The sequence below is a fragment of the Sceloporus occidentalis genome, unplaced genomic scaffold (genome assembly GCF_023333645.1).
Source record: "Sceloporus occidentalis isolate IW3139 unplaced genomic scaffold, rSceOcc1.0.p SCAF_39, whole genome shotgun sequence".
Classification (NCBI taxonomy): domain Eukaryota; kingdom Metazoa; phylum Chordata; class Lepidosauria; order Squamata; family Phrynosomatidae; genus Sceloporus; species Sceloporus occidentalis.
In genome coordinates, this window is record NW_028317019.1 from 823,317 (window position 1) to 836,482 (window position 13,166).

General features: G+C 44.6%; 1 protein-coding gene across 1 annotated transcript in view; it reads left to right on the plus strand.

Moving 5' to 3' along the window:
- Positions 1–2,701: 2,701 nt before the first annotated feature.
- The window catches only part of LOC149290379 (uncharacterized), a 222,561-nt gene continuing 212,096 nt past the window's right edge, over positions 2,702–13,166 (plus strand). The window contains exon 1 of the mRNA XM_089489211.1: positions 2,702–3,179. The gene's annotated coding sequence lies outside the window, so the exon portion shown is untranslated. The remainder of the gene's footprint in view (positions 3,180–13,166) is intronic.

Here is a 13,166-nt window from a genome sequence, read left to right on the forward strand (position 1 = left end):
ACAAAGTGTTTGAACCCAGATCTGGTCTCTTATGTGTCTGATTAAAAGTTTTATAGTCCTATTCTGTATTTACTCACCACTCTAGATGTAAAGAAGAACACCTAGATTGGTGACAGGTGTGTGATCTCTCATTTCACCTTATGGAGCTTCTGCACTGATCCCTGAAAGCGGAAAGAGAACTAACCAAGCAGTGGGAACACACTTCCTTTGTTAACCCATTACGATTCCACTATAAGAGACAGGCCTTGGAGTTATGATCCACTGCCAGCCGTGAGGTTTGGGTTAAAATATGGGGGGTTGGTCATCGCCTGCAGCCTCTGGATCCATTGGAGGCAGGGCCTCTTCTCCAGCATCACCTGGAACAACGGACCAGAACAATGGACAACAACAGATGGATGTGGCATGTGTGTTTGTGCATATACATCTGTATGTGTGTGTATATATATATATATAAATATGGAGGCATCTCTATCTAAGTGCACTCAGACTTATACTTTTAAGAGCCTACACACACACAGACATGGAATGTTTAAAGTCTATAGATCTTGCATACAATACCCATAGATACATCTATACATACCCATAGATACCTGTGTACGCACATGTATTTATATATGCAAGCACATGTACACATATATGTTGGATCATATATATATGATTTATATATTTATATATACTCTTCTACTTGCATACAATTTAAACATAAGGAAATGCATAGAGAAATATGTAAGTACATATGAATGCGCATGTATACACCCCCCAGGTTCTGGTCAACATCAGTGTGTATATATAATTATAATTGTATATATGTTTACTTCCGGTCATAACAGCATAACTGCCCTGCGATTACAGTGGTACCCCGGGATACGAATGCACCGCGTTACGAAATTTCCGGGGTACGAAAAAGTTAGATTTAAAAAAACTGTTCCGGGTTACGAAGATTTTTTCGGGTTACGAAAAAATTTTCGGCGCGAAATTTAAAAGTGAAGCGCGGCTAGCGGCTTTCCAGCGGCTTTCCAGCGCCTTTTCGGGTTGCGAAATTTATCGGGTTACGAACGGCGCCGCGGAACGAATTAATTTCGTAACCCAAGGTAGCACTGTACTGCAATTGGAATGTCTATACTTTGCAATGTTTTTATGATATGTATTTTACACATGATTGCCTCCTGAGGACACTCTGAGGGCTGCCATTGGCTGGAGTCCGCAGCCTCCCACCATTCCTGGCCCTGATTGGCTGGAATCCCAGTCCCTCCCACCATCCCTGGCCCTGATTGGCTGGAATCCCAGTCCCTCCCACCATCCCTGGCCCTGATTGGCTTGAATCCCAGTCCCTCCCACCATCCCTGGCCCTGATTGGCTGGAATCCCACTCCCTCCCAGCATCCCTGGCCCTGATTGGCTGGAATCGCACTCCTTCCCACCATCCCTGGCCCTGATTGGCTGGAATTGCACTCCTTCCCACCATCCCTGGCCCTGATTGGCTGGAATCCCAGTCCCACCCACAATCCTTGGCCCTGATTGGCTGGATTCCCTGTCCCTCCCACAGTCTCTGGCTCTGATTGGCTGGAATTCCTGTCCATCCCACCATCCCTGGCCCTGATTGGCTAGAATCTCAGCCCCTGCCTCCTTGTTTTCTGGCAGCCATTTTGTGCTGCTTGTGACTGTGGAGAAAATTCTTCCAGAACCTTCTCTGAGGCTTCAGTTGAACAGAGGCCTCTCTTTCTCTCCTGAGGCTCCAGAGTCAGAAGGAGGCCAGGCTCCTTGGGCCAAAAGGAAGGAAGTGTGTCTCTTATCTGAGAGGGTTTTCTTATTACACAGCTCTGCTCCTTCTGGGGAATATGGGTTTTAAAAGGGATCAGAAATGAGGAGGAGAGTTTTCATACAAGCCTTATTCTTCTTCTTCACAAACATTGGGCTTTGGCTTCAAAGAGGAGGCTGGTCCCCCAAAAAAGGCCAAAAATGGCTCCTTTGGGAGGTTTTAAAAGTCTCCCCAGTTTCTTTATTAATAGATTTTTAGGCAAGAAGGAAGGAGACAGACCAGAATAACTCATATGACCAAGAAGGAAACAAACAAGAAGAAGAAGAATAAGGATTAGACAGAAAAACAAACTGCTTATATTTTAAAAAAGCAAAACCGTTTTTAACAGGATAATAATTAGACTTTTACATCCGACCCAGGCTTTATCTGCAATATAGAAATAATCCAGTTCTAAAGTGTGTTAACTCTCCTGTTTCCATCCTCTGGAATCCTGGGATTTGTAGTTTGTTGTGGCATCAGAGCTCTCTGGCAGAGAAGGCTAAGGCTCCAAAGGTAAAATCCCAGGATTCCATAGGAATGAGCGGTTAAAATGGTGTCAAATTGCCTTATTTCTATAGTGCGGATGAAGCCTTCTTGGGAAAGGGGCTGATGCTGGGGAAAAGAGGAGGAATGCAGAAGGAAAGGAGGATGGACGGACGGAGGGCCACCTGCAGCTGGACTGGCCTCCCTGAGTGGTCAAGACCGGAGCTGGGTTGTGGACGATGGGCACTCTTGATATTAATATTAATATCTTTCACTATTGATTGTAATTAAGGAGGGGATCAGGTTCCTCCTTTCAATAGCATCAGGAAAATGTTTAGGTGATGTTAAGGTTTGCAAATCCTGTTTGGGGACTTTTTGTGTTCTCACAGCCATCGGATGCCATCAGGAAAACCTTTCTGTGTTGTTTAGGGTCAGAGATCCTGTTTGGAGTCCCTTCCGACTTTGGGGCCCTTTCATCCTCCATTTTGGGTTCCCTGAAGGCCTCAAACTGCCAGGTGCTGAGGCAGAGGCAGCCATTTTGTGTTCTGGAAGAAACTTTGTGCTGCTTGTGACTGTGAGGGTCCACCGGTCCTTGCCTCCCCCTTTGGGAAAGGAGACCCCCTCAGCCCCCTGGACTCACTCCTGCCACTCATTCCTAGAATGGCTGGGACTCAGAGGAGTTTCCTAGGCATTGTCACCTTCTGCCCTCCATGGCCATTGGACTGACCTTTCCCCATTGCCTTCCCTCCCTCAGCCCTTGGACCTCCTCCTCCTTCGCACTCAGAGCAACCCTTCTCTACGGCTGAGGAGACGGCCTCTGACCCAGGGAAGCTCCAGCCATAAAGGACTGCAGGAGAGGCCTTTCTGGGGCTGCAGGAATCAGGGTCTTTGTACTGAAGGTAGGACTTTATTCCTGGAGCTGGAAGAGGACCTTTGTTTAAATGCTTCAGTCCAGGATTGTATGGAAGGGTTGCAGCTGAGAGAGTGAGACCTTGCTTTGGAGGAATAAAGCCCCAAATTCAGTCTGTGGCAGCATTGTCTTCCCAGAAGTTTGAAGTGAGATTTCCAGACCCCAGACACACAATGCACCAGTGAGTCCTTTGTGTGGGGACTGTGTGTACGTGTTGTTTACTAGGGCTTTGTGAGGTATTTGTTTCACTGGGTTTATATAATGAATTTACATATGTCTTCACTTCCCCAAAATGAGCATAATCCAGGATGCAATCTTCACTCATAAACCTATACAGTCGGCCCTTCTTATACACGGATTTTTTATACACGGATTCAAGCATACACGGTTTTAAAATGTTCCAAAAAAGTATAAATTTACCTTGATGTTCCATTTTTTATTAGGGACACCATTTTGCTATGTCATTATACTTAATGGGACTTGAGCATACACGGATTTTGTTATACACGGGAGATCTTGGAACCAAACCCCAGCGTATAACAAGGATCCACTGTACATTTATAGATTTTTGTTGTATAAGTGCAACATATTCAGCAGTGTGCTTCTTTTTTAAAAATATACAAGGAAAAGTGCAGAAATTGTGATACTGACAATAGATCCATTCAGAAACAATGCACACAAATGTACATACCTCAATTTCTGTGTGGCTTTAGCAAGCAGAGGGAGGAGGTGCATACATCATGCAACTGCTACGACTGACACACACAAACACACACATTTTGTAATTGTCAATTTTTAAACCGCTTTGATTTTTTTGGAAAGGTGGTATAGACATAAATTTATTAGTACAGTGGTACCCCGGGTTACGAAATTAATTGGTTCCGCTGCCGCTTTCGTAACCCGGAAACTTTCGCTAGCCGAATAGCCCATAGGCGCTAATAGCGAAAGCCGCGATTTCATGTGAAATCGCGCCGAAAAGCACCAAAAATTTTTTTCGTAACCCGAAAAAAAAACCGTAACCCGGAACAGTTTTTTTCTTTGGAATTTTTTCGTATCCCGGGAATTTCGTAAGGCGGTGCTTTCGTATCCCGGGGTACCACTGTAGTAGTAGTAGTATAAACGCAGCAGTTAAGCTCAGAGATTTGTCTCATTTGTAAAAATGAAATGATTATTTTCACCAGTGTCTAAATGGGGAAGGGGGCATAATGAGGGGAAGCCATTGATCAGATCATTGAAGAAATACAGGTCTTATTCAGCCCAGGGGCTGTAATTTCTCCACCTGGGATACAAATCATAGAATCATAGAGGGCGACTAAAATGGTGAAGGGTCTGGAAACCATGCCTTATGAGGAATGACTTAGAGAGGTGGAGATGTTCAGCCTAGAGAAAAGAAGGTTAAGAGGTGATATGATAGATCTGTTTAAATTTTTGAAGGGATGTCATATTGAGGAGGGAGCAAGCTTGTTTTCTGCTGCTCCAGAGACTAGAACCCGGAACAATGGATGCAAGCTCCAGGAATAGAGATTCCACCTCAACATTAGGAGAAACTTCCTGACAGTAAGGGCTGTTCGACAGTGGAACAGACTCCTTCCTCGGAGTGCAGTCGAGTCTCTTTCCTTGGTCTTCAAGCAGAGGCTGGATGGCCATTTGTCGGGGATGCTTTGATTGAGAGTTCCTGCATGGCACAATGGGGTTAGACTGGATGGCCCTTGGGGTCTCTTCCGACTCTACGATTCTATGATTCTATGAATCTATGTGGCTAGAACAGGACATTCCCAAGCCAACATGGCCAGGCAATAGTGTCGAAAATAGGCAATCTCTACATGGGCAAAGACACTCTCTGAATTGTGACTTCTCTGCATGCAGAAGGCTGCCATGGGAATTGGGGAGGAGGGCTGCATCCCATGGAAGGGGGGCAACCAGAGAAGAGAGAGCTCCTTTCCTGCCCTGCCTGACCGGGGGCCTCTCTGGGGGATGGACGGCAACTGGTTTGGCCACTGGGAGAATGAGGGGCCACCAGGCCAAACATGCCTGACCCAGCAGAACCTTCTATGCTCCAGTGTTGCTCCAGGTGGAATCAGGCTGCAACTGGCCATTCAATGACCCAGGTATTACCATAGAGTTGTGGAAGCCATCCCGCATGACCATTCCATGCCTGGTGGGAGTGTTGGGTGCAAGGTATTGGAGATGCATCCAGCTGTGTTTCTATAGCCAGAAGCAAAATGAAGACATTTTCCTGTGAGGGCCACTGGGGACCTCTGCAGGTTTCAGCAGGTGATGCCCTCATTTCACATCTAGCTATGGGGACATAACCAGGGCCTTTTCCAATTTCCCATCCCCTGATCCCCAGCAAATCTAACAAGGTATGGAGTAACTGTTGTGTAGGGGAGCTGCTGTGAGTCTATGCTAGGTCCAAGGGGCTTTGTTTGGTGCAGAGGGAGGAAGTGATGCCCACCTGTCAATTGGGCCAAAGGAGGCATATGTCACCTGCGTATATCACCAGCAGGATGCCGATCTTTGTGACTTTGAGTGCTATAGGGTTTCTTTCCAAACCAAGCCAAACCCTGGTCTCTTTTCTCAGGAACTTCATCTTGGACCCCTTGTACACTGCTTTGCAGTATCTTTTGCTGGAAGTGACCAAAGTGCAGGCCCACCAGGAACCCCCTGCCTACCTGATGGCTGACACAGAGGCCAAGCAGAGGGAGTTGAGCTCCAAGAAGAAGAGGCTGCCGAGGTGCAACAACTCTTTGGTAAATTGCCATCCTGACTATTAGTTTCATCTGGGTCACTGCTGGGCCAGCTCATGAAAGCAAGCGGAGAACAACTGTCCCAGTTTGGCAGAGGGAGTCCTGCTTAATCCTCTGTCACCGCATTTTTTCAGGGGCTTTGAAAATGACCCATTTCTCTCTCCTGTTCCCACTTTCCCTCTTCTCTTCAGTTCACTTCAGTTGCTGCAAAATGTGTTCCAAGTTCAAAAGACGTGTGCAGCCCATCAACTCAAAAGAGGGAGAGGGGAGGAGAGAAAGGGGCAGGGTCTTACCCTTGCTAGGAGTCGGAAGCAAAAGCAATCTACTGTGCCCTTCCTCGCTTGTGCGATCTTCGTCATTAACAACATTGGCCATCTTGAACCCCTTCTGGTGTTGCTTGTCCACATATGTCTTGCTTTCCCCATCTGTGAAATGCTGAGGGATATGGAAGAATTTCTCTGAACCTAAATTGGGGATGGGCCCAGTGGCCCTCAAGCCCAGAGTACTCCCCAGAACTGTTTTTGAAATTAGGAGAGATATGGCTAAATTCACTATAATTCCTTGGTGACTAAATGTACTTTACATGTTGGGGTAATCAGTATCCCAATCAACCAATAATATCTCAGAAATGGTCTAAATTATATTGTTTATTACATTGAAAGGATTAGAGACAAACTGGATCTCAAAGGCTGTAGCTTTTTGCTTTCTTGCAGAATTTAAAGTTTATTTCCTGGACTGATTTCTGAAGTGTTGAAATAATATTTGCGATGCACCATGTGCTTTCCTCCCCTTTTGCTTAGTTACTCTCTGGATAAGGCTATTTTCTATTGCAGGTGACCTTTGCGGATGTAGCAGTATATTTCACCGAGGAGGAATGGAAACTGTTGACAAAGAAGCAGAAACTTACATACAGTTCTGTGATGATGGAGAATTATGAAAATGTGGCCTTTGTGGGTAAGGAACCTGAATCCATTGCCCTTCCTGTGAAGACCGAGGGCCCTTTCACCATTCACTGTCAGAGTGCTTTGTTTCCACTTTAGAATTATAGAATTAAAGCAACTTTCTGACAGTAAGGGCTGTTTGATAGTGGAACACATTATTTCCTCGGAGTGTAGTGGAGTCTCCCGCCTTGGAGGTCTTTAAACAGAGACTGGATTGCCATCTTTCAGGGATGCTTTGATTGAGAGTTCCTGCATGGCAGGGGGTTGGACTGAATGGCCTTTGTGGTCTCTTCCAACTCTACGATACTATGATTCTATGATCAGTTATGAGTAATATCTATGAAGGGAAGAAAGGGGGACACAAAACCTGCTTTTTCTCTAATGTTTCTTTTCCATCCTGAGCTTGCTTAGCTCCATGATTGATTCAAGAGGCCCTTTGTTTCCCAAAATGCTGGAGTCTGGGGAGGACACCCGCAAATGCTATGCTTTTAGGGGAATTTGGTACTTAGCTCAATAGAACAAGATAGTTTTACTGGGGCAACAATGACCTCTGGATCCAGCCCAGCTATAACAGGTCCTGAATCAAACAGTACCTCAGAGGCATTTGAAATAGGTTTTTGTGTTTTATTTAGGGGAAAGCAAAATACACAGACACACATACTATATATATAAGTGTTCATGCGCACACACAAGATCTAGGTAACAAAGGTGGGAGTGGTGAATAGATGTAAGGCTTTGTTAACGGTATCTATTACCTATCCAGAGCTTTATTCCAATTGTTGAGGATTTGGAATGGGGAGAGGTCAGTAGTTCCTGCGACAATTGGGATTGGTGAGTGCATTGAGGTGCTTAGCCAAGAAAACAAACAGAGTGTCTGTCTGTAACTGGACTGACACTGAAGAACAGCAAGTTGGGCCTCATATTTATACTGAAATTGGTGCTTGGGGCAGAAACTGAGGGTTCGGAAAGGTTTATATCTCTTTAGAATATTTCCTGGGTGGGGAAAGAATGGCGTGAACACGAATTGAATGCAGTGGGTGTTTGATGCAAATACCTCAGACAAAAGGGATTACCACAATGCCTCTCAGGTCCTTGTTGGCTCTGAATTTCGATCGCGTTCACAATCCAATGTACACTACAATCTGAGAGTGACTCTCCCAGATGCAGGTCAACAATAACATGGCAGAGTATGGAAGCAAATATCTAGATATAAGTATTGGCAATACACAGACCACTTTCCACACTTAAAAGTAAGTCACAGACGCAGTAGATTTCATTCAAGTCTTTGGAGGTTCTTTATCTTGAGTTACAAAATAATACAAATGAATAAATGAATAATTTATTACAGCACATGGCCAGCTTAAAAAAAACAAACAAACTAAAAACAAGTATTACAAAACATCACAATAAGTAAACTGCATTCTAGCAATAAGGGTAAACATCAATTCATAAAATGAAATCCTAAATCTTGCAGGGAAAATTGTCCCAAATAACTTGGAGAAATATAGACTTAAAACAGTAGCCTGACTCTATGTCATAATTATTTCAAGATACAATCATAGAATAACAGAGTTGGAAGAAACCTCAAGAGCCATCCAGTCCAACCCCCTGCCATGCAGGACATCCAAATCAAAGCATCCCCGACAGATGGCCATCCAGCCTCTGCTTAAAGACCTCAAAGGAGGGAGATTCCACTACACTCCGAGGGAGTTTGTTCCATGGTCGGATAGCCCTTACTGTCAGGAAGTTCTTCGTAATGGTGAGGTGGAATCTCTTTTGCTGTAGCTTGCATCCATTGCTCTGGGTCCTAGTCTCTGGAGCAGCAGAAAACAAGGTTGCTCGCTCCTCAACATAACATCCCTTCAAATATTTAAACAGGGCTATCATATCACCTCTTAACCCTCTCTTCTCTAGGCTAAACATCCCCAGCTCCCTAAGTCATTCCTCGTAGGGCGTGGCTTCCAAACTCTTTACCATTTTAATCGCTCTCCTTTGGACATGCTCCAGTTTCTCCACATCCTTTTTAAACTCCTCCTAATTTGGTGTCATCTGCAAATTTGATAAGTATGCCCCCAATTCTGTCCTCCAAGTCATTGATAAAGATGTTGAATAGAACTGGGCCCAGGACAGAGCCCTCTGGGACCCCACTGGTCACTTTTCTCCAGGATGAAAAGGAGCCATTTTTGAGCACCCTTTCGGTTCGGCCGGTCAACCAAATACAAATCCATGTGACAGTTGCCTTGTCTAGCCCACATTTCACAAGCTTGTTTGCAAGAATGTCATGGGGAACTTTGTCAAAGGCCTTACTGAAATCAAGATATACTATATCCACAGCATTCCCTTCATCTTCAAGCTGGTAATTTTATCAAAAAAAGAGATCAGGTTTGTCTGGCATGACTTCTTTCTCTGAAACCCGTGTTGACTTTTTGTGATTATGGCATTGCTTTCTAGATGTTCACAGACTCTCTGTTTAATGATCTGCTCTAGAATCTTTCCTGGTATTGATGTCAGACTAACTGGACGATATTTCATGGTTGTTTCTCCATCAGTTTCAAAAAATTTCTGCGACAAATAATCACAGTTAGACAATATCTGGCAACTTCAACAGTTACCTGCTCCTAATAATGCAAATATTTGCAAGCTCTCCTCTCCAACTTCCATCAACTTCACCATCTCTTGTTCACACCAATGCAATCCACACCGATTCGCATGTGAGCTGTATACTATATTGGCTGTGAGTCATCCCCTGGAGCCAAACAGCATGAAGTGACCTCTGCAATTGGTTTGCATCATGCCTTGGGCTCTGACTCTGTTCTCTATGGCAGCCTCACAAGAAATGATGCCAACTGTCAATCAGAGTATTTTTGCACATTTTTAAAGGAATATTTTTTCAAAAGACCTTTGACTATCTGCTTCCACTGATTCTCTCCAGGCAGTCCCTATCCAGTCTCTTCTTTGCTAGCTGCTATGAGTAAGGATACAATCGTTCCATGGATTTAGGGTATCTGGAACAAGATCAGGCTCGGGTCACTCACACCAACTTTATTAATTTACTGTCAAATATGGAAGGGTAAATAGGGGCTAAATCTGGGGGTAACACCCTCCTTTCTTAACTCTGATTTTCACTTATCTGTCATTGTCCTTCTTTACAGAAGAACTTGTGAGTCAAGAGAGAGTCCACACAGGAGAGAAGTCACATAAATGCCAGCATTGTGGAAAATGTTTTTCTACAAAGTCACTCTTAGTGAGACATCAGAGAGTCCACACAGGAGAGAAGCGATACAAATGCCAGTATTGTGGAAAATGTTTTTCTCAGAAGTCAGTCCTAGTGACACATCAGAGAGTCCACACAGGAGAGAAGCCATACAAATGCCAGTATTGTGGGAAATGTTTTTTTCAAAGTCAAACCTAGTGGGACATCAGAGAGTCCACACAGGAGAGAAGCCATACAGATGCCAGCATTGTGGGAAAGGTTTTTCTCGGAAGTCATACCTAGTGACACATCAGAGAGTCCACACAGGAGAGAAGCCATACAAATGCCAACATTGTGGGAAAGGTTTTTCTCAGAAGTCAGACCTAGTGACACATCAGAGAGTCCACACATGAGACAAGCGAAAAAAATCCCAGCAGTGAACTGATATTATTTTTGTCAAGAAGGAATACAGAAAATATATTTTCAGAAAAAAAGGTTTTTTTCTTCATTTTTCAATTCAAATCAACTATGAAAACATATATAAATTAGGATGAATTAATCTCCTCCTCTCTTAAAGAGTAGAAACAAGAACCAAGTAAAATTGGAGATTGGGTTTTTGTTTGTCTAGCTCTGTTTTTCTTTGCTGAAAGATTATAACAGATAGGAAACTAGAAGAAATGAAAATTTAAGAAGTTTAGACACCATCTAGGAAGTATACATAGTTTAGAGATACAGAAACTAACTTGGCTTTTTTCTTTTTATATATTCTTTGTATATTGTGTAAATATGTTTCAGTGTGTACTAATGTTTTGTCTTGTATGTCTTTTTAATGAATGTTCAATAATTTTGTAAAAGAAAATATATTTTCAATGCAGCAGTGAAAAGGCCCTCATGATTTTGTTTGTAAGGTTTGTCTGTCCATATGTCTGTTTATGTTTTAAAGTTATATTTTGTTAAGTTTACGTTTTAATTGCTATTAGTATAGATCATTGCTTTGGGTTATAACCTTGGCTAAGGATTATGGGTTGTGGTATAGGTTAGCTAGATGGGGGGCTGGGGTTTGTTGCAGCTGTCTAGAATAGTTATGGGAATGATAGCTTTTGCAATGTTTGGGATGTTTGCTGATTGCCCCCCCCCCCCCCAAAAAAAAAAAATCCGGGTACTCATTTTAGCAACCTCAGAAGGATGCAAGCCTGAGTCAAGCTTGAACCCTTTCGAAGGTACTGAACTCACAACCTTATGGTTTTGCAGTATAGGCATTTAAACACTGCCTCACCAGGGCTCCTTCCCTTCTTCCAAAAGCTGACAGTGGAGTAAGCGGCAGCAGCAGCATGGTCCTTGTGGTCCCTGCGCATGGTCAGGAGGGGCCTTTGGAGGCAAATGTGCATGCACAGTCTCAGCCCCTGAACCTGCCGCCCTCACAGCCTGCTCTGAAGGAGGGAAGTGGGGAGATCCCTCATTCCTTCAAAGATTTAACTGCAGGGTCTTCTGGAGGGGGGGAGTTGGGGGGGTTGTAAGAAGGAAGGAAACCCTGATCTCCTCCCCCAAAGAAAGTCAGGGGTTCTGCCAGTCCTCCTCTTCCTCCTCTCCCTTCCCTGCCCCCTCCTAGGGGGATTCCTTGGGGCCCAGGTACTTGGGCGGTTATTATAAGAAAAGAGGACAGGGGGGATCCTTGGAGAGAGGCATGGCCTTGGGACCCAGGTACTTCAGTAGCATTGGAAACAACATTATTCGGGAGGGATGGAGTTTTCTCTGGGGAGATGGGGCTCTGTCTGGGGGGAGAGAAGACCAAAATCTAGGCCAAAGCCAAGAGGAGGGAGATAGAGGGACCCCAAAGCCCCTTCTGGGGACACTGACACCCCCCGGCAACCTGGGAACTAGGCTTAAAGGCCCACAGGATCCGGATTAGGCACTCCCCAACATACATACCTTTCCCTTCAAAACAAGCCTGTGGAGGAGGACCAGCGGAGAGACCCTCAGCCCCAGAAAGAATGCCCCCCTCCGGTTCTGGGAACATGCTGAAAGGGCCTTGGACTCCTTTGAAGGGATGTATGTTGAAGGAGGAGAAGGAAGGTATGGAGTGAAAGTGCCAAGGAAAGAAAAGCATAAAGGGAGTGCTGAAGTCGGGGGGGGGGGGGGCATCTGGGACCTGACTCAGGCACCTACCCCCCAGAACTCATTATTAGAGCCTTCCACAGCTCACTTTGACAATTTAAATTACTATTTCACAGAGAACATCTCTCAGATAACAGCCGAATTGGATGCCAGCATTATTGCAGAGGCTATAGGTGATGTGTCCAGTGACTCCATGAATAAGATCATACTGGGTCACTTTGAATCTGTGAGTACCAAGGATGTGGATAAGGTCCTTGGAAGTGTAAAGAAGACAATTTGCCCTCTTGACCCTTGCCCTTCATGGCTGGTCATCCAAAGAGGAGATGCATTTAGGACTCAACTGAGATATGCTTCTCTTAGGGAGGGCTATTTTCCATCTTGCTTAAAAGAAGCGGTGTTACGGCCGTTTATGGAAAAGCCCTCCCTAGATCCCTCGGACATGAACAATTACAGACCGGTCTCCCATCTCCCATTTCTAAGCAAGGTGATTGAGAGGGCAGTTGCTCTTCATTTCCAAGCAGTCTTGGATGAAACAGATTATCTGGACCCATTTCAAACTGCCTTAAGGATGGGATACAGAGTCGAAACTGTTATGCTCACCTTAGTAGATGATCTCCTCTTGAATATCGACAGGGAAAATGTGATCCTGCTGGTGCTTTTGGATCTCTCAGCGACTTTCAATACCATCTACCATGGCATCCAGAAAGGTCTGAGGAAATTGAGGAGAGGGGGCAATGCGTTGTGGTGGTCTAGTCCTATCTCTCAAGCAGATTCCAGATGGTGATGCTTGGGGACAGTTGTTCCTCTAAAAGGGAGTTTAAATCTGGCTTTCTTCAGGGCGGCATCCTGTCACCAATGCTGTTTAACATCTGCATGAAACCACTGGGAGAGATCATCTGGAGGCATGGAGTGGGGTATTATCAGTACACTGATCAGATACTTAACTATACCTCTTCATACGCCAGGTTTCAGTGTCAACT